We start from the raw sequence: 25,346 nt of genomic DNA, 5'->3' as shown, positions 1-25,346 counted from the left end.
TAACCAATGTCAACTAGTCGACTGCGCTATTGAGTCCGTCAAAACAGCAGAACCCTGTAACAATGGTGACAAACGGAAACCATTAGCAACGTTTTTGTCACCATTAAGATCAATGGTGATACAAACGGAAGTTAAGGTTTCCATTTGCCTTTCCGTTGAGGGGTTCCCCTGACGGAAACCTTCGACGGGACCCCTCAACGGAAAGCAACACCGATGTGAACAGACCCTTAGTATTTTGTCTCTCAGTCCCCATTTAGTACCTTTTCTTGTCCATAGCAACGCTCCATTCCAGCTGATCAAAAACCCTCAGTAAGTAAGATGGAAGTGTCAGTACTTCCTGCATCATTCACACTGCCCTGACTTCCCACAATGCAGCTCTGCTCACTTGGGTGCTGCTAGCCAATCAGACAACAGCATAAACAAACCCACAATGTCAATAAGTGATGCAATGTCATTTCTGTAGCTTCTAGAAAAAAAGTTCCTAGGCTCTTCTGTGATTGGCCCATTTGAATTTAGCACCAAAGCAGGTGCGTTGACGCTAAATTAAATCGGCCAAAGGGCCAATTCATAGTGGAGTCACTGACGGCAATAGCAACAGCGGCTCCGTTATGAATTTTTGTTTTTTTTACCCTGCCCCACCACTGTGCTCCCCCCCCCCACTGTGCTACTATTGGTTTTTTTTCTTATATTATTATTATTATTATTATTATTATTATATTATCTCTGTACTGTGACATCACTGTTTCACAGTGCAGGGATAAATCATAGCAGAGCCGCCGCTGTACCCTAAGGAAATACTGCCTATTCAGCGCTTGCCATGAGAAAGAATATAACCATCATGCTGGTACGACTCCCAACCTAACGCTGCACAGGAAGTACCCGATGCACCTTCTCCCGCAGCATCAGGTGCTTGCAGGGAGCACGTAGCGTGGAGATAGTGCGGTCCCCACAGACTCAGACTGTATACACCAACTTCACAGAGTGAATACGGATTTTGCATGACAATGGCGATTTGATGAAAGGCTGGCAGCGCTAGGAGCAGCGGTTCAAGAGCAGTTTAAAGGGCAAAGGAGTGTAAATAAGGTAATAAAATACATTATAAAATGGCTTAAAATCACTTGCCCTATCACATACTGTATAAAAAAAAAAAATCTGGGTACTGTGCAATGTATATCCTTTATACTGTAAAGTGTTCATGATGTATAGATACCACGGTTCTTTTCTGGTGCTGAATGTTACTACATGTTACTACTCTCATCACTCTCAATAGAAATTTGCGTAGACCCAGTCGCGCTGCTCTGTGTATCCGCTGTTTTGGTGTATGTGAGATAGAATTTTATAGGCTTCTTACAAGAGACCTAAAGAGATTTATTGGGAGTTTGTCCTAGGTTTACTATAATTGAATTCTTTCCTTCCAAGTAACTCTGACCTTTCTTGTTGCTGGTAGCAGAGACTGCTTCACAACTGCTCCACCATTTATGGCTTTGACCTACTTTTATTACGCGCAGCTTTCCTGGCCTTAAACCAATAAACCATAGGTACATTTAGTAGTGTGTGTATATAAATATTATATAAAAAGGTAAATCGTTCCTTTATAGCGGCTGCTCACAGCATGCTGCTTTTTAGTTAGTACACATTGGAATTAAACTCCGCTCCAGCATCCAATAACTGATGTTGATTTAAAATGGTCACATCTTACTTTCCTTTTCTGTAAACTCTAGAGCTGCTTGCTCACCGATGAAAGACATTAACAGTACATGACCTAAATTCTCCAAGGACATAATTCTAGCCAACAACAAAATTAACTTCAAGGTAAACAGATGGAACGCTTGATATATACAAAAAATATATATATACAGTTTAGCCTTTTGGTCTTTTATCACCATATAACCATCTGTTTTGCACTAAGTTGTCTTGGGGATTCCTTTCGCTTAGCTTTTTATAAGATACTCTACTGTATGTCAGGTGAAAGGTACTCACTTTAGCATCACACATAACTCTCTCCCTGGGGCTACTGTAGTTACCAACAAAATTGCTGTAATTCTCCCTGGGTGTATTACAAGCTGAAATGCAAAGATGAATTATGGTATGTGCCAAAATTTATTTTGCTTTAATGTTTCTTGGAATAATTTTATTCTTGATTAAGCCGTACTTGAATATATTACTGCTAGACGATGATTAAAGGGACATTGCCTCTATTACAATGAAATTTTGCACGTCAAGACACGCCAAGCAATATATCCAAGGGGTTAAAAGGAAGCTTGTATGTATAGATGTGATATTTATTTACTATTTGTGAAATAGAATGTAGCATTATAATTTTTCTTAATGATGTTACTTTACAAAGACGTTCCATCTCTCCATTAATGTATTAGTTGACGTCTGCTCTTCTGTGTTTTTACTGTGTCTGGCTACTTTATTCACTTTTCTGCGGTGAATTTATATTCAGCCAATGCTGTGTCTATTGCTCTAGGATATGACATAAAGCTTCTTTTGATGCTGTGACATATCCAAGGGCAGTGAAGATAAACAACTCTGCATAATTATATAAATACTTAGATGCATGAGCAGAATCACACCATACTTCACAGCATCCAGGGCAAGAGTATATACTAAGAACTGTGTATGTAATGGTAAGGTAGAGACAAAACGTGAAAATTGGCAATAAACATAATATTATAGGAAAACGATTCAAAACATTAAGGGTTGTATAGGATTAAGACTGTGTCACATTTGCTTTGGAGGCTCAGTTTGGAGCCTCATGAGTAGATTCCAGCAAATATCCTATACAAAATAGTGCAGCATGCAGCAGTATTTTGTCTGGTAAAATAACGGAAACCATTGGTTGGTGTCCGTCATGTGGCGGATTCAGCATTTCCATTAGATGTGAACAGAGCCTAACATTTAGCGTTATATGTTTCTTAATGATTTGTCATACAGTATATTGCATATGTGTTTTTCAATGTACATTTTTCTAGGCTTCCTAACATATATGGAACATAAGATTACCAATTATACAGTTTATCGACTGTTAAATAGATTTTCTAATCATACTTCTTAAGGAGAATCTGTCACTATGAACATTTTGTCTTATCTGCAGTCAGCATGTTATTAAGCAGGAGGAGCTGAACACATTGATATATAGTTTTGAGGGAAAACATTCAGAATAACTTGGAATTTATTCAGTTATATCCCTGCTCACTTTGGGTTTATGAGTCCAGTACGCGATTCTACTGAGTAATTGACAGTCTTTCCTGCATGGATGTGAATATAGAAATGGCTGTCAATCACTGAGTAGTACCACTTACTGGACTCATAAGCAAAATATATATTATATCTGTCACGTGTCTAACCCAGGAAGAAGTGCAGAGCCGCCTTAAAAAGAATAAAATAAACAAATCACAAGGTTCAGATGGCATACACCCCAGAATTCTATGGGAATTAAGAACAGTGATGGATAAAGCATTATTTCTGATATTTAAGGAATCTATAATTACAGGGTCTGTTCCCCATGGCCGGCACATGGCAAATGTTGTGCCAATATTCCAAAAGAGGTCAAAAAGTGAGCCCGGAAACTATAGGCATGTAAGTTTAACCTCTATTGTGGGTAAAATGTTTGAAGGTTTTCTAAGAGATGCTCCATCATTGGTTTATGAGGGATCAGTCCTGTAAAACTAATCTAATCAGCTTCTATGAGGAGGTAAGTTCTAGACTGTACCAGGGGGAGCCATTGGATGTCATATATCTTGATTTTTCCAAAGCATTTGTTACTCTGCCGCATAAAAGTTTGGTACATAAAATGAGATTGCTGAGACTGGGGGAAAATGTGTAAAAGTGAGTAAATAACTAGCTCAGTGATAGAAAACAAAGGTTCGTTATTAAGGGTACATAGATCTGGAGAAGTTGGCGGCTTGGGCAGAGAAGAGGCAAATTAAGTTTGACACTAATAAATTTGAGGTTATACATTTAGAAAGGGAAAATACATGTCAACATTACATACTAAATGGGAAAATACTGGATAAAACTGACATGGAAAAGGACTAAGAAATTTAGTTGACAGTAAACTTAACTGCAGCAAATAATGTCAGGTAGCTGCTGCCAAAGCAAACAAGATCATGTAGTGCATCAACAGGGGCATAGATGAACATGGCGACAACATATTTCTACCTTTTCATGAATCTCTAATAATACTGCACATGGAATACTGTTTACTGTTTTGGGCACCAGTACACAAGAAAGACATAGTAGACATAGAGCGGGTTAAAAAAACGGGCAACTAAAGTAATTAATGAAGTGGTGAACTAATAACTATAACAAGGGGATATGCTGTAAGTCTGGGATAAAGACGGTTTGTATACTAACATAGAATAGTCAATGAAACTATGGAACTCTCTGCGAGAGAAAGTTGTCATAGTGAATTCACTGAAAGAGTTAAAAAGGGGCCTGGATGTCTTTCTTGAGTTTAATAATATTACAAGTTATGTTTACTAAATTACTGTAGACGGGTCATTTATCCAGGGATTTAATCTGGTTTCCTATATTGGAATCGGGGAAATAATTTTTCTCTTAGCGAGGAAAATTGGCTTTTGCTACATGGGAATTTTGCCTTCCTCTGGATCGACATTGTACAGTAGAATAATAGTATGTATTTAGCCTTGTAAACTATGATACTATGCTCAGCTACTGCTGCTCTATAATATTCTGCCCACATAGCAATGTTTGATGTGACAGGTTCCCTTTAAAATGTAGGTCCCCAAGCTCAGATGTTGAGGACCATGGTTATAAGGGGAGCATGTGTTATTTCTACATACACGGTTACCCTTAAAACTTACTGACGCAGTGGGGTGCTTAGATTTCTAAGAACCCAGCTATCTCCTTCAATATCTATGTACAAGGCTCAGCTATAAAGGTTGTATTGTACAATGCTCTTCTATTGATTAAGCTATAAGGGTCAGTGTACAGATGTGTCCTTCCTTACCTTTACTCTTATCTCAATATATTGTGAGATGTGTGGCACAAGATGACCAGTTTTGCAAAAAAATATGATTTAGCAAAACTCTGTAACGAGATGTCTATGTGTCTATGTGTAGCCACCCAGTAGTTGTGATATTGTTTGCGGCCTGTCAAGGGTTTTTCAGGCATGTCGCGATATTGTATTGAATTTGTTTCATGAGAAATTTAAGTCCTTAGCCAAATGCAAGCATAATATTACCTGGACACATCTATATTTATAGGTAAACCCAATGCAGCAAATTTAACAAAACATTTAATGAAATTAAGAAATAGTAAATCTATATATTGTATTACACATAGTTACATAGTAACATAGTTTGAAAAAAGACACCGGTCTAAGAAGTTCATCCTTTTTTATTCAGTTACACGTCATTTATTGCCAGATTAATTATAACCCTCAATGCCATTCGTCAGTAAATAATCATCTAGCCTTTTTTTAAATGCTGACATAGTATCTGCTATCACTACCTTTCATAGTAGGGCATTCTATAGTTTGACTACTCTAACTGTAAAGGACCCGTTCCTATATTGATGACTGAAATGCAACAAATGTCCCCTGGTCCTTTGTAAAGTCCTTGGAAAGAACAGATTATGTGCTAGTTCTTTGTATTGACGACACATATACTTATGCATGTTAATAAGATCACCAACATCAACAAGTCCAATTTCGCTAGCTTTTCACTGTAAACGACACCTTCCATCCCATTTAATAATCTAGTTGCCCGCCTTTGAACCCTCTCCAGCTCTTCTATTTTATTTTTACAATTTGGAGCCCAAAAACTCAATTCCATATTCAAGATGTGACCTTACAAGGGATTTATAGAGGGGTAATATTACATTTTAATCACAGATTTGTATCTCACTTTTTATACACCCTAAAATCCTGTTTGCTTTTGCAGCTGCACTAGACACGTAATAATTTACAATCATGTATAGAAATATAACAGCATGACATTACTTTTTCTTTCCTTAATAATAGAACCAGCATGTCTGTCCCAACTATATCATAAAAATAAGTGACAATAATTATTCATTATCTATACAATGCTTTGCACTACAGTATATGTATTAGGGTCTCGACCAAGTTGTCCAAATGTTTTACTGTAAAGCACTCACAAGCCCAGGCAATGTACCTTTATTCAGACAATGATGCAAGAAATGTTTCCAAAAGATCTGATTTCAAAATCTGTTTTTCATCACTTTCTCAACACCTCCACATGGGATATGCCTTATAGAAATATAGACAGCTGGAAGTCTGAGCTGAGCAGCAATCTCAACAAAACACAATAGTTTGCTGCTTCAATTTATAAAGCCTTCCACCAAAGTAAACTAAACTCTAACCTACCAGCATCAATGTGGAATTTGCCTACTAGACAAGCTAGGTATTTACCTAGGGCAGAACAGTTGGAAATAAATTACATGAATTGTCTCAGAAGTGACAATTATCCACAGGATAGATGATTAATGTTCGGATGTTGGGGGACCCACCACTGGGACCCCACCGTTTGCAAGCACAGGGATTCCCAATCCCCAAATCCTCTTAACTGCAACCCCTGTAGAGAGGAGGAGATTCAATGTCTATTAGACTGATGAAAACAGCTAAGTGATGTACTCAGCTGTTTCCATCATTCCCATAGACTTTAAAAGGAGCATGCATGCACAACCGCCGCTCCATTCAAGCTCCTCCTCACTGCGGTTGAGCAGTGAGGAGGAACAGGGGGTTCAGGACCCCCATTTTCATGATTGGTAGGGGTTACAGCAGTGGGGTACTAGTAATCAGACAATTATCATCTATCCTGCGGATAGGTGATAATTGCCAATTCTGGGAAAACCCCTTGGATACTATATGTGTCCTTTTTTCCGCTTGAGCCAGCCAATTATCTCATTTTCTAAATTTAAATAATGGAGGCTGGGGTATTGTGAACCAAAAATTAACGTATTGACACATAATTTAGGTAGAATTTACATGTAGGGGGCCTAGGGCAGCAGCAATTATAGCAGATTGAAATACAGACTGTTCCACATAGTTATCTCCTTTTGCTTATGTTCAACACAAATTTAGCCTGTCATATGTGATTTCCTACAAATTGGTCCGAAATCATAGAAAAGGAAACTTTGGAGGTGGCCACCATACAGGTGTTGTGACAGACCCGAGTTTGTTATTTGGTACAGCTCTTCATGATCATATATTGAGTTATCTATAGTTTTCCATGGGACTTGTAAATCTTTTAAAATATCTTAACTATGGTACTGTGGAACTCAACAGAAACATTTAATTCAACATCTTTAGGTACAGTCCATGCAACTTCAAATAAAGTTTGGTCCCTGTCAATAAATAATTACTTTTCAATGCAATATTGAGAAAGTTCAGCAGAGATCATAAAAAAAAGCAACCCAGAAATAAGATGTTACTAAGAATTATTTCTTGCCAAAAAGGTGATAGCCTTATTTTCTAGAAGTTATTAAAATGGAAAGGAGGTCAGTAGAGGTTTTGTACTTCAGAAACTTTTGTATATGCTAACATTGAGTGACTTCCATAATCCCAGTGATGGTACCCTTGGTTCTGATTCCTGAGTATTGAATTATACTGGTGAATCAAAAGTCTCAGTGATTCATCAGTCAGTAGTGGTCCTCATTTATCCATACTGTCTTAATGAAAAACAGGCTCTGCTACCTATAGCAACTAATCATATTGCAAATTTTTTTTTCTCAGAGCAATTTAAAAAAATGAGGTCTGAACTCTGATCATTACATTTTTCCTGTTCTTTTTGAGAAATAATTATCCGCTATAAATTGAAACTATTTCTAGAGATGGTGATAATGTCCAATATTTGAATAGAGAAGCATGATGTTTTCCTTCATTTCTGGAAAAATGGAGAGTTATCTGTTTCTTTTATTTTAGCCAGCCTTGGTCCCTTGCACATCACATTTGGGATGTCATTCACCCCTAATCTGCCCCTTACAAAGCATTTACCCTGAAAAGGGATACATTTTAAGCCTTACCCTAATAAGACCCTTTCCTATTCCCTACCTTATATCCCAAACGCAGTTCTACCACAGCTTTTGTGGTTTCATCAGTGGGTATCAGAATATATTATCTGGTTCAGGACCGGACTATTTTGAGCCTTCAAGACCAGACACTGTTTAGCCCTTTTTAGCACACGTTAGTTAAACTGCTGTAAATTTTTTATTTGTCGGGCTAGCGAAGGGATTTTCATGACTTTTTGTTGTAGACAATGCAAGTTTCTTTTTAAGCATTTTTCTACACACCTTTATTGCTATTTTAGAATTTTTAAACTTAAAGTTTTTTTTAAAAAAAAGTAAAAAATGTTTTTTTTTTTACGGTTCAGCTTTTTTTCTGGTAATAATATAGTTTTACCCTAAAATAGACCCTTTTATCTGTGATCGACGTTCCATGGGAAATCAACCCTGTTATAGTCACTATTGTCACTGTTAGGGCTGTGCTGGGTCTAGTTAGACCCAGCAGTAGCCTTCCACTAACGGCATCCCGGCAATCATGGGACCAGTCACATGATCACCGGGACCAATAGAGGCAGCAGTGTTGCCGCTGCCTCTATTCTATGCACAGCAATCATTGTACAAGAGATCAGAGAAGACAGAAGCGATGTAGACCGCTTCTATATTCTCTCCAGGGTGACCGGGCAGCCAGCTAAAGCCTGTGCCGCAGCTCAGGTGTCAATTAGATCAACAGCAGCTAAACCAATCCTCAATCTAAACACTACTAATCAGGCCTAAAACATGGCCATGCAACGCTCGGTTTCTTGCGCCAGATATTAGACGATGTGGGCTGAATTCCGCGAGCTGCCAAACTAATTCTCTTATTGGTCTGTTTAACACTTATGATCAATAACCATAGTGACACATGACATCTAGAATGCATGGTTGGCACTCAAAAGGCCATGGAAATTTCTACGCTCAGTCCTGCTGATTGCCCTGTGTATAGGAAGCACAGTGCCATCTGAGATGGAATCATGCCATTAGAACATTAATTTACACAGGAAGGGGGTTTGAAGCTTTTCAATCCATGCAGCACTGGTGCAGTGTGTGCTCATTCTGTTAAGTTGATAGTGAACAATTCTTATGGATTTAAGTTTGTACGTGTTCTTAATGCACATCTGTAAAGTAAAGCTCTGTCATTAACATTGTCTATATAGTCAGAATATGTAAACTCTTAAAGAGGCTCTGTCGCCAGATTTTGCAACCCCTATCTCCTATTGCAGCAGATCGGCGCTTCAATGGAGATAAGAGTAACGTTTTTTTTTATTTTTTAAAACGAGCATTTTTGGCCAAGTTATGACCATTTTTATATTTATGTAAATGAGGCTTTCTAAAGTACAACTGGGCGTGTTTAAAGTAAAAGTACAACTGAGCGTGTATTGTGTTCGTTACATCGGGGCGTTTTTACTTCTTTTACTAGCTGGGCGTTGTGTATAGAAGTATCAGCCACTTCTCTTCACAACGCCCAGCTTCTGGCAGTGCAGACACAGCCGTGTTCTCGAGAGATTACGCTGTGACGTCACTCACTTCCTGCCCCAGGTCCTGCATCGTGTCGGACCAGCGAGGACTCATCGGCACCAGAGGCTACAGTTGATTCGGCAGCAGCATCGGCATTTGCAGGTAAGTCGATGTAGCTACTTACCTGCAAACGCTGATGCTGCTGCAGAATCAACTGTAGCCTCTGGTGCCGATGTGTCCTCGCTCGTCCGACACGATGCAGGACCTGGGGCAGAAGTGAGTGACGTCACAGCGTGATCTCTCGAGAACACGCTGTGTCTTTGCACTGCCAGAAGCTGGGCGTTGTGAAGAGAAGTGGCTGATACTTCTATACACAACGCCCAGCTGGTAAAAGAAGTAAAAACGCCCCGATGTAACGAACACAATACACGCCCAGTTGTACTTTTACTTTAAACACGCCCAGTTGTACTTTAGAAAGCCTCATTTACATAAATATAAAAATGGTCATAACTTGGCCAAAAATGCTCGTTTAAAAAAAAACGTTACTCTTATCTTCATTGCAGCGCCGATCTGCTGCAATAGGAGATAGGGTTTGCAAAATCTGGTGACAGAGCCTCTTTAACATAGTAACAGTTTGTAGTATATCTTCATTACCAAATGTTGACTGTGTCCTCAGACAATGGACACTGATAGAACCACTGACCACCAGGGACCAGTTACTAAGTGTTTCACCAGTTATTAAGTATAATACCAGGCACAGACTGCATGAATGGCCACTAGGAGCCAAACAAGGACTGTTCCATTAAGTACTGGTTACATACTCCGTAAGTCTGTGAATCTCTTTGACTTTGGGGTTAGTAATCTTAGCGATCAAAGGGGATCTTTAAAGCTTTGCTGTGGGGCCTCATGACGGAGACCTAAAAATATACCTAAATAATCCAATAATAACAAGGTAAACCAATATGCATAATGGAAACATAGTAATCAAAATGTATAATAAGTGTTTAAAAATGTCATGAATTATTGGGCAGAAAAACTTGAACTTACTTAATATCTCATGTAGCTGTATTGAGGCATTCGGCAAGTAAATTGATTTTTTATGGACAAGAGACTGAAGTAGTGTATTCATACTCAAGTCAATAGCAGTTGATATATAACATAAATCCTCACAAAAACCTTATGTACTTTTTGATGTTAGACATAATCTTTAGTGACAAAAAGAAACCAAGCACAATATATTGAACTGCAATGCATTGTGGAATTTGAGAAGAAAGAACAGACAGTCTTGACAGCATATTGTGGTGAGCTTTTTTTTCTCCAAGAGCTGTCACTCTAAAGCTTGCAGTGGTTTCAGGCAGTAATTGAACTGAAGTTTCATCTACAGATGCTAAGATAAGCTAAACCTTTAAATACTATTACAGTAAAAATACAAGGGATAACTTCAAGTATCATCCAGTCCCCAGAACTTGTAAATGATCAAATAGGTTCTCAATGTGATTTTTTTAAATATATTTTCTCAATAGTACAAAATGTAACGTAACCATTTTGCACTTTTCTTAAAAAAAAATCATATAGTTAAAGTTCCCATCATTCTGATTTAGTAAAACATGGATAGAAGTGATCTATGTTCAGTTACAGGGTTTTCTATTTTTATGTAAGAGAATCTTAATCAGTGTGAAAATGAAAAGTTATACAACTTTCTAATAAACATAGGCTATATTCACACGTTGTGGATTTGATGAGGATTCTATGCCAAAATCTGCATTAAATCCACTCACAATCCGCCGCCAATGCATGTGAATGCTCACATACTTTTTCTCATGCCACAGAAAAAGAATTAACAAGATGCAAATTTTTCCCCGGGATACCTTATGGAAATTTTTTGCGGATTAGCCCCATAAATTCCAATGGCGCTAATCCACATACACATGCACTGGCACATCCGTGGCAGAATACTAAAGTATTCGCCTCGGATTTCTGCCTTGGATTTTTTTAATAGTTCATGACAGATTTGCCTGAAAGTTTGACTATACCCTTTTTGTTTCAATTTCTCACGGTTTCCAAGATATTAGTTTGCTGTCCTGCTAGTCCAGCTCTCAACTGAGAAGTGGATACAACTGTATCCAGTCTAGACAATGCTCTGAGCCAAACAGACTGGACTTCAGACTGATGCATTGAAGAAATAGCAGAGAGATTTGTGCATCTGCTGCTGATGTCTCTAGTTGTATCAACTTCTCAGCGGAGAGCAGGATTAGGTATGTACAGGTTTACTACCTCTGAATGCAAACAAGAGTTTTCTCATTCATCTTGAAAAGCGTAATAGCGTAATATTTGTATAGTAATAAGCTTCATTATTACATAAATTTGGAAAACCTGTTTACCATTTTTTTTTTTGCTTATATAAAGTACCAACATGTTCCACGGTGCTGTATAGAAGTTGATATCACTCACTACCCAAGTGGAGCTCATAATCTAAATGTCCTATCTATTTGGTGTGTGGGAGGAAAGCAGATTACCCAGAGGAAACCCATACAAACATGGGGATAATATGCAAATTCCTTGCAGATGTTGTCCTTGGTCAGATTTAAACCCTGGTCATCATTGCAGCAATAGAGCATTAGATCACAATTTGGGCTGAGGACATTAGGGTGAAGAAGGGCAAGGATCATATGCCTGTTTATAGATTAATAATAATCATAAAAACGATATGACTAGGTTAAAAAAAATTAAATTCTTTTTTTTTATCATATTACATAAAAGTCTTGCCTATTATTTATACGTACGTAACAGGACAAAATAGAAGTAACGGATACAATTAAAGGTTTCTAATACTATATTGCATATACAGTTCTATAAATGCATTCTAATAACATATCCATAATTCCCATTACTCTGTTTGTCTGGACTGGTTGTAGATTATGCCATGGCTTTATAGGGGTTTAAAGCCATAGCATAGAATACCATTTATCAACTACAGTATTTATAGGATACTTAACCAGTTAGTGACCACCAATACGCCTTTTCACGGTGATCACTAACGTGCTTTATTCTGATGCATAAGTCTTTTTATGGCGCTGCATTAGAATAAGTAAACAGAGCAGGGAGCCGTCAAATCTCCCTGCTCTCAGCTGCCAGAGGTAGCTGACGGCTGGGGGAATCCCTGCTCGAACGTGTGAGATCGATATTAGTATCGATCTCACCCGTTTAACCCTTCAGATGCGGTGCTCAATAGCGTGCACCGCATCTGGGTGGTTTTGGAGAGAGGGAGGGAGCTCCCTCTCATCCCACTGACACCCGGCAATAAAATCGCCAAGTGTCTGTGTCTCCGATGGCAGCCGGGGCCTAATAAAGGCCCCCAGGTCTGCCTGTAGTGAATGCCTGCTAGGTCATGCCTCTGGCATGTCCTAGCAGATGCCTGTCCGTTTTAAACGGACAGACAGTAATACACTGCAATACAAAAGTATTGCAGTGTATTATAAGTGTATGTTCACACGCCCTATTTACGGACGTAATTCTACTATTAAAAAACCAAAATAAAGTAAAAAAGTTATACACATTTGGTATCGGCGCATCCGTAACAACCCCGACTATAAAGCTATTACATTACTTAACCCGCATGGTGAACGCCGTAAAAAATTAAATAAAAAACTATGGAAAAATTGCTGTTTTCTGTGAATCCTGACTTAAATAAAATGTGATTAAAAGTGATCAAAAAGTCGGATCTACTCCAAAATGGTACCAATAAAAACTACAAGTCTTCCCGCAAAAAACAAGCCCCCATACAACTGCATCGGCGGAACAATAAAAAAGTTATGGCTCTTCAAATATGGAGACACAAAAACAAATAGTTTTGAAAAAAAAGCGTTTTTACTGTGTAAAAGTAGTAAAACATACAAAATCTATACAAATTTGGTATAGTTGCAATCGTAACAATCCGCTGAATAACGTTATTGTGTTATTTATACCACACGGTAAACGGCGTCGATTTAGGATGTGAAAAAATGTGGCGAAATATCTGATTTTTTTCTATTCCCCCCCAAAAAAAGTTAATAAAAGTTAATCAATAAATAATATGTACCTCAAAATGGTGCTATTAAAAAATACAACTTGTCCCGCAAAAAACAACACCTTATACAGCTATGTCGACGCAAAAATAAAAAAGTTATAGCTCTTGGAATGCGACGATGGAAAAACTTAAAAAATACCTTGGTCATTAAGGTCTAAAATAGGCTGGTCATTAAGGGGTTAATAAATGTCTGATTGCTGGGGGCCCCACAATCACTAGAATGGGGCTCCCAAACCCTCGTGTTCCTTCTCACTGCATGATCACAGTGAGGAGGAGCTTAAATTAAGGACGAGCATGCGTTCTGCCGTTCCATTTAATGCCTATGGTGCTGACGGAAACAGCCAAGCACTATACTCGAATGTCTTCGTCAGTGCCATAGACTTTGAATGTGTCACGTTGGGTGCATGGAGCCACGGGGCACGGTATGGCAGCTGGCTACAGGACATAGGTCACAGTCTATAGTTCGTATAGTGTACCTGTGGCAGCTCGGACAGTAGCAATGACAGGTTCGGCTGGGACTTAGGCAGCAGGCAGACGTCAGGCGTGGTGTAGCAGGACAGGCATGGAATACAGCACAGCACGACTACAGCTCAGCACGGCACTTGACCAGGTTGCACAGGATAAAGGATACAGGTACAGGAATGGGGAGCACTGGGAACTGGAAAACACTAGGAGACCATTTGCTAGACAAACTTTTGGCACGACAACAACGCTCAGGCAAGGGAGGAAGGGGCTGAGCCCTTCTTATAGTCCATGGTACTCATGGGATCCGGGATCCGGCCAAGGTAAGCGGAAGTGAGTGCTGGCATCTCCTGACTAGGAGACTGGGGCCAGCGCTCGCAGACCCATGACTGCGGCCGTCAGGAGGTGAGTGAGCCTGATTGCCCGCGGTCATGGACATGACAGAATGGATCATTAGTATATGCCATAAATGTCTGATAGATGTGGGTACCACCTCTGAGAGCTGCATCCATCTCCCGAACAGGTGTCCCGCAACCCTGGCCAGCCTGATGAGGCGGCAGCTGGCAACAGCACCAAGGCAGAAAATCATTGTCAAGCACAACAAGTTTCCGGAAACAGCCGAGCTTAATGTGCTACAATTTTTCCGTAACTCCTATTCACTTCTATAACGTGTTAATTTACGAAAGATCAGGGAAAGGGGGCGGGTCTTCTGAGTCATTTGCCAATGGTTCCCGACAGTCTTTTGCTTAAGTTTTGGAATTAACTATTGTAAGATATTTCATGATAAGAATTCATCAAGAATTTGTCCACACAATTTTATTTTTAGAAAAACATTGTAAGTATGACATTAAGAGATGTGTAAAATTTTGATTCAATGTTTTACCCTCAGTTTAGTAGCAATTCAGCCATGAGTAGGATACTTGAGTAATCAAACTGGTTTCTAGTTGTGTGCTGCTTGACAACCCAATTGAAAAGAGTAGTGTTGCTAGGCAGTGCATGCCTAGCAACCAGTCAGACATGACAAGCTGCTTGGCTCAAAATTGCATTGGCACTGAACTGAAAGAAAAACAGGCAAAAAGCAGAAAAATGCCTAAAAAACATATTACTTGCCAAGTCTTTCCCTGATATTCTAAGTATATCAAATTGGTATCATTCATTATCATAAAGCTTCAGTAGCCTAGACCACATTAGTATACAATATTAATTTGTCAATTATTTCTTAAGTGCGTCCATTTAACCAAACTATATAATGCCATTAAGGATGCTATTTGTGGTACCATACTCAGTCTGCCAGAGGTCCATCAATGCTTTATTAAACACATATAATGCTACCTATACATTTATTGAAGGCAGGATTATGTATACCATTGCCAACTTCGTGATCATTTACTAAACTGTCAGGGCAATATTTCACAACTAGCTGTATAGTAAATCAATATAAAAGACATCAAGACTTTAACAAAGTCCAAAAACAATCTAAACGCCTTGTGATGTTTTAAACATAAGAAAACCCAGAAGACAGAAAGCAAAAAAACATTTCAACTAGGGTCAACCTTAAATTAGCCATATACTGTAAAAGTATTAATATATCAGGGATAACAACAGTTGATCCACCTCAATTAGGTTGCATATCTAAGCAGACATATATTTAGAAGAATATGTGATGAGCGTACTGTGCTGCAATCTAAGCCAAAGAATGAAATCAGTTGGTCTATGGCTTAAAATAAGCTTGCTTAAGTAGTGTAGAGTCTTGTCTAAGTCTATCAGATCTTATAATATAGTAAAAATATTAAGTTTCCCATAGCTTATGTCTTGCTAAAAGGGATAGTGGATTTGCTGCATATGAACATTCTTCCATTTTAAATATAGTAATGGATAAACAGCCTAGTATAACTATCTGCTTCTCAGAATTATTAAGTGTGTAGATTACATTACCTAGTAATAAATCAATAATTAAAAAAAAAAAACGTTAAGATTATCCAATTACTCCATGCTTTATTTAGGACAATGAAGCATGTGTCTGTGGTAAGAGCAGTTCACTACTACTATATTATTAATTTGTTTTACACATATATATAAATATATATTTGTATATATATATATATATATAGTGATGCAAGCATGTATTTGCAGGTATTAAGTAGTCAAATATGTTTTTTTCTTAAAGGGCTCTCCTAAAAAACCCATTGATGGCCTATCCTTAGGATATATGATCTAATGGGTTCTCATGGGCAACACCTTCATCTGCACCAGTTTTCATAACGACGGCCTGTCAACATTGCGATCATCATCACTGGGCCTCCTGTGATCTCACTGCACATAGCTACCAATCAGAACTCAACCTTCATTATCTAAATTGGGACTCTGATTAGTTGCTATGGGCAACAAGCACAATTGTTTCTGTGTGACCCTAATTATGCACAATAATATATAGTTAAACTGTATTACTTTACCTATCAAGGTGAATGTTAGAAAAAGAACAAAACTAAAGCCACCGCACAATAAAACATTTATTTTTTATTATGTTAATGGTTCAGTAACCTATATGTGGTAACATTAAACAGTATATATATACAGGTGTCCTCCCTTACTTTTGCTTGTATTTGGCCCTTGACAGGCTGCAATTCACACCACAACCACTGGGAGTATTGCAAAATCATGTTTTTTCAACAAAGCCGGTCATTTTGCACCACATGTCTCAGGATATGTTGAGATCAGAGAAAAGGTAAGGAAGGACAGATCTGTATATATACATATATACATGTTATGAAAAGAGAATTTGCTAGCTTGGTTATTCGCTGAATTGTCTGTTTGTAATATTTATACCTTGATTTCTTTTTAATAAAGTGGTTCAGCAGTCCTTCTCCTCCTAGGCATTAGAAAACATAATAACATCCATTTATAATATAAATTATTATTACAAGAAAAAACATAGTTATCACAAAATAAAAAAGAAATACTTTTTTTTCCTTTACACTTTGACATTTTACTTTGTTCAGTGTGCTCATATATTTTATAATTTATTGATTGTAATATTTGTTTAATACGAAAAACCTAAACATTTATTTGCAGAATAAACAAGATAATTTGTGGCTGCAATAATGGAACGTCAGAAGGTATTTCTGATAAAAGGATTATAAAAAAGACAAGGTCACTTTGAAGCATACTATGCAATGTGCTGATGACACATATTTCCAAGTAGGATATATATTGTTCAATAATACGCTGCTGGAAAGATCATGCTATCGGTTTTATTAGCTCCAAAGAATTGAAAGCTTTGACATTGGTGTAACTATGGTGGAGTCCTATCAGTACTTTATCTCTGAGAAATTTCATCTGACTTATAATAGCCTTGAAGTGTTTACTGCAAACCCATGTAATGAATTTCCTACACCAGTGATCATTACACCATATATTGATTACATCTATGGATTTCCTTCATGTTTATTTGTTTATTGCTAACATTCCATTTAATTAGTTTCTAGCTAAGCTTTGACTGCTTCACATTACATACAGCAATTGAATGCATATTCCAAAACTTAACTTACATTATGTGAGAGCTGCTATGGTACTGTTCACCATCACTATGGAAATAGACGGTTTATGGGTAACCACACTATTTGCCTAGAAAGCATGATTATTATATATTATTTATCCTCTATAAAGTAGTATTGTCTATTCTACTTGTATAGATATACAATCAACACTCCTGAATATTTATATATGCTTTTTCAATTGGTCCTGAACTATAGGACCATTCAGCAGAGTATGAAGGCTGGCTTCAAGTTTAGTTTAGTCTTTGGGTGACATGAGTATTTACTTTATTTCTTTATAAACCTATCATGATATTAAGCCTGATACTGTCTATTGCTGAAAGTTTGTGGTAGAAGCTCCGCATCAAGATTGAGTTTGATGCTACGCCCTACACTTTTTTGAAGAGTCATACTGGACCTACGTAAACCCCAGCCTCTTGGCCTACCCACTGTCTATTCCTTCCGTTTTTCCCCATACCTCTACAAGTTCACGTCCTAGTGCCCCTGACGAAAACAACCCTAGTGCCATGCCCGCACTGTGCCTAGGAAAAAAATATCAGCTGCTCATGTTAGAAAAGGGATCTGCTCGACTGTCAGTTAGAATTATTGGTGAACCACAGTTCACCCAAAGATAAGCTTTAACTTTTTTACTGATTTTCTTTTATTATTTTAAACCAGATAAATAAATTTTCAATCTTTGAATATATGCCTTTGTCCAAATCTAAAACTGTTAAGCTATTCTACAGTGTGCCTCTACCTCGACAGATGGTGCTTCGCATATGCAGATGTAACCTCTCTTATGAAATTGCTTGCTCTACATCTGTACATTTACGACTACAAAATTTAGGCATGAAAAATACCACTCATTTTATACACCTGTTTGTTGACATAAATAAAGTGCGTACATTTTTCAGCAAAACTGCTGAGCAAATTAAATTTTGTTTGCTTTACCGACAAAATACAATGGTCTTGTTTTATTTTATTTATCTATTTATTTTTTTAAATCTTGAATGTAATGTTCCAAAATATTTTTATTGACTTGGCACATCTTAGATCATTGCATCTGCTCTGGATGGATCTTTTTGAAGAACAAAGGCATCAAATTATTTTAAAATTAAACAGTAACAAGAAAACTAATAAATATGTTGTTATAGATGCATTAAAACTCGGTAGGGTTTAGCTTTAATGGTCGCAAAAAAATTCTCATTAAGTCTTTGGCCTTGTGCCTCACCGCATGCAGCAAGCATATTATAATGACCAGTTAAAGCACTCCCTATCGTCATTCTGGTGTTTTCACTCTACAACCCTGCTGTGAGCTCATTGTACAATATTAAGATTGTTGCAAGCTTTTCAGTTTTTGTAATAGATATTACAACATAGTTCAAGTACAGTAATTATTTTGCTTTATATACTTCTAAGGCTGTTGAGCAAAACAGCTTATCTGAAAGACCTGAACCATATTATGTTTAATCATTTCATCTACATATTCATTGTGAATATTTTTATTATTGAACACAGCTTGGTATCAATTTTAGATTACGATGTTTCTCCCTATATTCATATGTTCATATATTCATATATTCATATGTTCTATCAGATATTCTTCAAGTTATATTAAAGGGTTAAGGGCATTCCCTTTTTGTAAAGCTGTAATCTGCAGGGAAACCTGGCAGCAAGTGTGCAATTTCCCTGCAGCACCACCACAGGAGAAATAAAGTATTACATGAGCCCAATGAAATCAATGGTCTCGGGTCCTGTAGAGAGAGATAGAGAGAGAGACATGCTCTATACAGCCACTTTCCACTCTGTACCATTAATGGAGGTTCCAAATCAATTTATAAAAATGTTTATTATTTATAGAACAAAAATTGTACAAATTGTGCACCAGAATATATTACATTAAAGAAGCACTCCCAAGCTTTTTTTTTCTTTCATGATTAGATAGCACAGTGCATGAATCGTTCACCCTTTCTTTTATATGTTTTACCTTTGTCCTCTTTCATTGTGTAATTGCCCCTGTATCGTTCCATGTTCCCACCACGTGACCGCAATCAGACTTACTAAACTGTTCTTGAAGTAATGGCCGGACTGGAAGCCAGTTTGAGAGAACATCGGGCAGATCTGAACTACAGTGTGACGTCGCTCAGAGTCCGCTCCCCTCTCGTGCCCTGCCTCCGGTGCCCATGTAGATAACGCCACACCCCCCCTATAGATAGCGCCACACACCCTCTTTAGATAGCGCTACACACCCCCTGTAGATAGCGCCACACACACCCCACCCTGTAGATAGCCACACACATCCCCCCTGCAGACAGCTCTCCCCCATCCTGTAGTTTCCACCATTAGGGCTCCCTATGCGGTGCGGAATCCCCAGCCAGAGCATTGCTGACTCTCTCACCAGGGATTCCCCAGCCATTGACGTCAGAGGGTTCTCCAGGAGTGGAATCCCCGACCAGAGCATCAACATATATGAACAGTGACATCAGGGGCTCATTCAGGAGCGGTATGCCAAGCCAGAGCATCGGTTACGCTCTGGCTGAGGATTCTGCTCTCATAGGGAGCCCTAATGGAGCTAACTACATGTGGGGGAGACCGCTATCTGCAGGGGGGATGTGTGTGGCTACCTACAGGGTGGGGTGTGTGTGGTTCTATCTACAGGGAGAGGGTGGCGCTATATACAGGGGGGATGTGTGGCGCTATCTTCAGGGGGGTATGGCACTAACTACATGGGCCCTGTGGCACTATATGGACACTATCCACAGGAGACACTTACTATATTTTGGAGGGGGTTGATGGGCTTCTCTGTCATATAGGACTTGCAGTCACAGCCCTGGAAGAACGGGAGGAGGAACTCGGCTAGATACGCCTCTAGCTGTCTCTCCTCTGTACGAGGCATTATGGCAGTTGTAGGAAGGAGAGACTTGCATGGGGTCACAATTTTCATGCTGCAGCAGCCATATCCAGACCAGAGGGAAGGAGAAAATAACAGAAAAAGATGGCGGTGGAGCAGTAAGAATAGTAAGACAAAATATCTATTGCTAGTGATACAAAACAAAAGGCTGTAACTTTACAGTTCTTAGGGAAAGATGACAGTTAGCCTTAGCAAAAAAAAGCTTGGGAGTGCTTCTTTAACTTTCAATAAATTAACCCAAAGTGCTATTGAGTATTTTAATTCAACACAAGTATTCAGAAGGAATCCATTGCATACAAAACAGCAACATTCTAATGATTTTGTTCCTTGTTAACACTGAAAGGCTTAAAACTGAAAAGAATAATAAATACTCTATTTCGACATGGTGTTCTCATTAGTAATGTCCGTCTTCCTTGCAGAGTCCTCGTAAACTTTATAATGAACAATGAAAAATGTTTCAGGTTTAAATAGTCATAGTTCAGTTGGCGCAAGAATATTCACATTGGGATTAAGAAAGAAAATTTACAAGATTATAAGAGACGTGATTAGTGACTTTCTTTGACATCGTTTTATTTGCTGTGGCAATGAATATGAGTCCTATAAGTTCTTATTAATCTATCACCGCGGCTGTGCTGCTTTTTTTTTTAAGATACATAAAGAATAAAGACATTTAAGCCTAATTCACTTTTTTATATTTACTAGCACTAAAGGAGTCTATTTCATTAATCCCTAATGAATATCAGTGTTGCGGAAATGTTTATGTAATGTGATCAGCCTCTTTGAATTATGACCCTGTTAAAAAGCAATTTGGCCCTACCGGCTACAGTCACCACCTCTATAGATTATCAACAAGTCAAGGGTTGTTTGTCCTTTGTCTGTGCTGTATCCTATGATGCTGTTCATATTGAAGTATGTTTGATGTTTTCTTGATACTAGTAAGTACTTAACTACTTTCCAATTAAAAGGAGGTAATGTATCTTGTTGCAGTTTCATTTGGACTACGCTGAGAGTGGAATCATGAATGATGAATCCGTCCTTGACATGCTGGTGTTATCATGATCAAGTCCTTTGCTTTGATTTCACACAGTGGCCAAAGGCTTTGTATAATCGAAAAGAGCAAAGGGATTTTTAGAGCAAAAGTAATAGGTAAGCACAAATATGATTTTCTATAAGTTTTTTCTACTTTTTTTTTTAATCTGAAAACATTTGGATATGTTGCACATTCATTACTGTTACAGAACTACAATTTCCAGCATGCCCTGGCAGCTTTTGGCTGTCAGGGTATGCTGGGAATTATAGTTTTGCAAAAGTTAGAGGGACATAGATTAGAATCCACTGGTCTACAGAATAATAAACATTGGTATTTAATAATGGTAAAGTGAACCTGTCACCAGCATTTCTCCTATTAGACCAGCAGTGTTGGAAGTGGGTGAAAAAGTGGGTGAAAAATCATTTTTATGTAACCTATAAATATCAACCCTGTACCTTTTAGTATTCAATTTTTTAGCGTTCCTGTGCCGTATGCTAATTTGCATAAAAGAGTGATATCTTAATTCGAAAAGTATCATATCTTCATTCCTCAAGGCTTTCCGAGTTTACCCCGCCTCCTTTTGATTGACATCTCCTCACCTCCCCCCAACACAAACGAAATCCTGCGCTTGCGCATCGATGTCCTGTTGTAGTGCATGCGCACAACGGGACACCATAACGCCGCATGCGCAGTAACTAAATTTGAAGCCCGGACAAAGCAGGGAAAGGTATCTAAGGCGAGATTTTGGCATCCAGTGTGAGCCAGTTTTCGGTGGAGGGCGGGCTTAAGAAGAGGAACGAACGAGACTGATGGATTATTACCGTAAGAGGTGAAAAAGGTTAGCAGATCGTTATTTACAGTCAGAGGAGGAGTTTAGGAAAGGGGATAACGACAATGAACTTTTGACAGCAGCAGCAAGCGAGGAGTGAGTAGAGTTTAATAGGTGAAATGCTGGTGACAGATTCCCTTTAAATATACAACTCTCTTTCTCCTCATCTAGGAATTGTTAAAGGCTATCTGAATCTTTGCCACAATTCTGTTCATTGCTCTCATATATCTAAATTAGAAATAAGCAATTTAGCAAACAGTTTACCACTTTGAGTATACAGCTCTTATACAGACTACAAATAAACACTACCCAACCTTCTACTCTCAGACTACACAGAGTTCTTTGTTATATATAACCATGGAGACACATAGGTATGAATTGTAGCTGTAAACACAAACTGGTAGGATATTTTTTAATTAATACTATTTCTTTTTTTGTTTTAGATGCATTAGAGCAATAAAATCACTAGTTGCAAAAATGTACTTTATATATATCGTTTAACACTTGGGTAAGGAGAAGACAAGCAACTCATCTACAATATTTAGAGTCAATTTAAGAAAACATGTATAGCCATCTATTGATGCAGACTAGTTATTTTATTATGTTGTTACTCCAACTACCAACAGACTGAAATTCCTAACAATTCAATAAAATAGTCTCACTACTAGATTAGCAAGACATTTGATATTGGTTGGCATGTGAATTATGGGAATGGTTGTGCTAGGACTAATTCTAGCCATAGATGTAAAGGTTCTGATCCACTGATGTTTACCATTGCAATGATCATTTTGAAAATATATACTCAAATAGTGAGGTATAGGTCAATAGATCATTTGCTGCAGTTTGCAAAGCCAAAAATACTAACATTCCATAATAATATTTCTATGTATTTCTCCAAATTTTCTGCCCTAGGCAACCTAACTAAACTGCATGTAAGGTGAGGGCAGATCATGTGTAGAATAAAAGGCAATGTGTGAAAGTGTTCTAATTCTAAATTCTCAATACAATTTTTTTTTTCAAATGCATTGTAAAGGATCTGCCAGGCACAACTTCTGTGTATACGCCCATAGGTAATCAGTCTGCACCTGAGTCTATGCCTCTGAGACTGACTCCATCTTCCACCACTCAGGATGGCAGGCTTAGGAGTGGGAGAGCCTATCGCAGCCTGGCCAGATGGAGCTAGCTCCCGCCCTCTGTCTATTTATACCTGCCTTTCCTGTTCCTCCTTTGCTTGTGATTCTTCTCGTGTGGTTTCTTGGCCCAGCTACAGCTTCTGACTATTTGATCCTGCTCCATACTGACCCTGGCTTACTGACTACTCTCCTGCTCTGCGTTTGGTACCTCGTTCTCTCCTGGTTTGACTCGGCTCGTTCACCACTCTTGTTGCTCACGGTGTTGCCGTGGGCAACTGCCCCATTTCCCTTAGCTTTGTGTACCCTTGTCTGTTTGTCTCGTGCACTTACTGAGCGTAGGGACCGCCGCCCAGTTGTACCCCGTCGCCTAGGGCGGGTCGTTGCAAGTAGGCAGGGACAGAGTGGCGGGTAGATTAGGGCTCACTTGTCCGTTTCCCTACCCCCATCATTACATGCATATTATGTAAACTTGACAAACACTCATGTAAGTCACAAGTGGTATATAGATGTTCTACTTTCTATTGGAGCATAAAGCAAATGATCTGCTAAAATAAAAATCTACAAAAGCCATGAATTGCCAGCGGCAAGGACCATTTGCTCTTTGCATAATTAACTATATACGAAACAGGGAGAATTCATTACCAAGGAACTTTATTGATCTTTTATTTATTTTTATTATTTTTTATTAATGAAAGCTAAATTCCTGAAGGTTATTGATGATCTTTAAATGTCAAACTATAGTAGTATTTTATTACATTTTTACATTTTTAATAATACTGTAAGTATACAGTAGTTGTTAATTTTAAGCATTTAGATTCATTGTCATTAATAAATAAATAAAGCAGCATTTTACATGTTTTGCATGGTGTAAAGACAAATCCTGGTATTGTTATTAATATTACTAATTTATAACACAATGAATGAATACACTTAATAAAGTAACTATATTACATATTCTGTACTTACATAATTGTGGTTACTACTTTTATCTGTTTTAATAAAACCCTAAAGAAGGCTTGTTTCCTTCCTTAGACCCTATTCACACGACAGGGAAACTTGGCTGTTTTTAATGGCCATCACATGGCTTCATTAAAAGCTGTGTACCCCAATGCCCCATAGCCCCTATTCACACGGCCGATATTTTGACGGCCTGTTTCACCAGGCCGTCAAAAAATGGAACATGCCATATTTTGGCCCATTCTCCCATAGAACTCTATGGGGCCATGTAAAATACGGCCGTCACTTGGATGTGATCCGAGTAACGGCCGTGTTTTCTGCTGCTCCCTCTCTCCTCCTCCTCACAGCGCAAAGTGCATGTGGAGAGGAGAAGATTTCTTGCCAGTAGCGTCGGACATCGAAGAATTGCAGGGCTTTGTAAGGGGGGCGGTGTGGCGCTAAATTCATGGGGCCAAGGTTGGCGTCAGCACCCGGCGAAGCCAGGCAAGTGCCGGGACCCACTACCCTTGAGGGGGGCCACTCGGCCACCAGGTGCTTATGCTGCCGTCATGGCGCCACCAGGAGCGGAATCCCCGACAACAGCGTTGCCGACACTCTGGCCAGGGATGCTGCTCCAGAAGAAGCCCCTGACGTCACTATCTAAATATGGACAGTGAAGTCAAGGGCTCCTCCTGGAGTGGAATCCCTGGCCAAAGCGCTGCCGACGCTCTGGCCGGCGATTCCGCTCCTGGAGGAGCCCCTGGCGTCACTATCCATATATGGACAGTGACATCAGGGGCTCCTCCAGGAGAGGAATCCCCGGCCAGAGCTGGGGATTCCACTCCTAGAGGGAGCCCCAATGGCGCTATGTATAGGGAGGGGGTGTAGCGTTATCTACAAGGTGGAGGTGTGTGGCACTACCTACAAGGGGAATTATTTGGATAGTGACACAAGTTT

At 38.7% G+C, this 25,346-nt stretch overlaps 1 protein-coding gene across 10 annotated transcripts in view; it reads left to right on the top strand.

The window, feature by feature from the left end:
- Positions 1-25,346, top strand: part of LINGO2 (leucine rich repeat and Ig domain containing 2) — a 1,254,957-nt gene that overhangs the window by 766,454 nt on the left and 463,157 nt on the right. For all 10 annotated transcript variants that reach the window (XR_012847678.1, XR_012847677.1, XM_075826599.1 and 7 more), the window contains one exon: positions 21,449-21,607. The gene's annotated coding sequence lies outside the window, so the exon portion shown is untranslated. The remainder of the gene's footprint in view (positions 1-21,448; positions 21,608-25,346) is intronic.

The sequence above is a fragment of the Rhinoderma darwinii genome, chromosome 1 (genome assembly GCF_050947455.1).
Source record: "Rhinoderma darwinii isolate aRhiDar2 chromosome 1, aRhiDar2.hap1, whole genome shotgun sequence".
Taxonomy (NCBI): Eukaryota; Metazoa; Chordata; class Amphibia; order Anura; family Rhinodermatidae; genus Rhinoderma; species Rhinoderma darwinii.
This window is presented reverse-complemented; position numbering and strand designations above follow the sequence as displayed.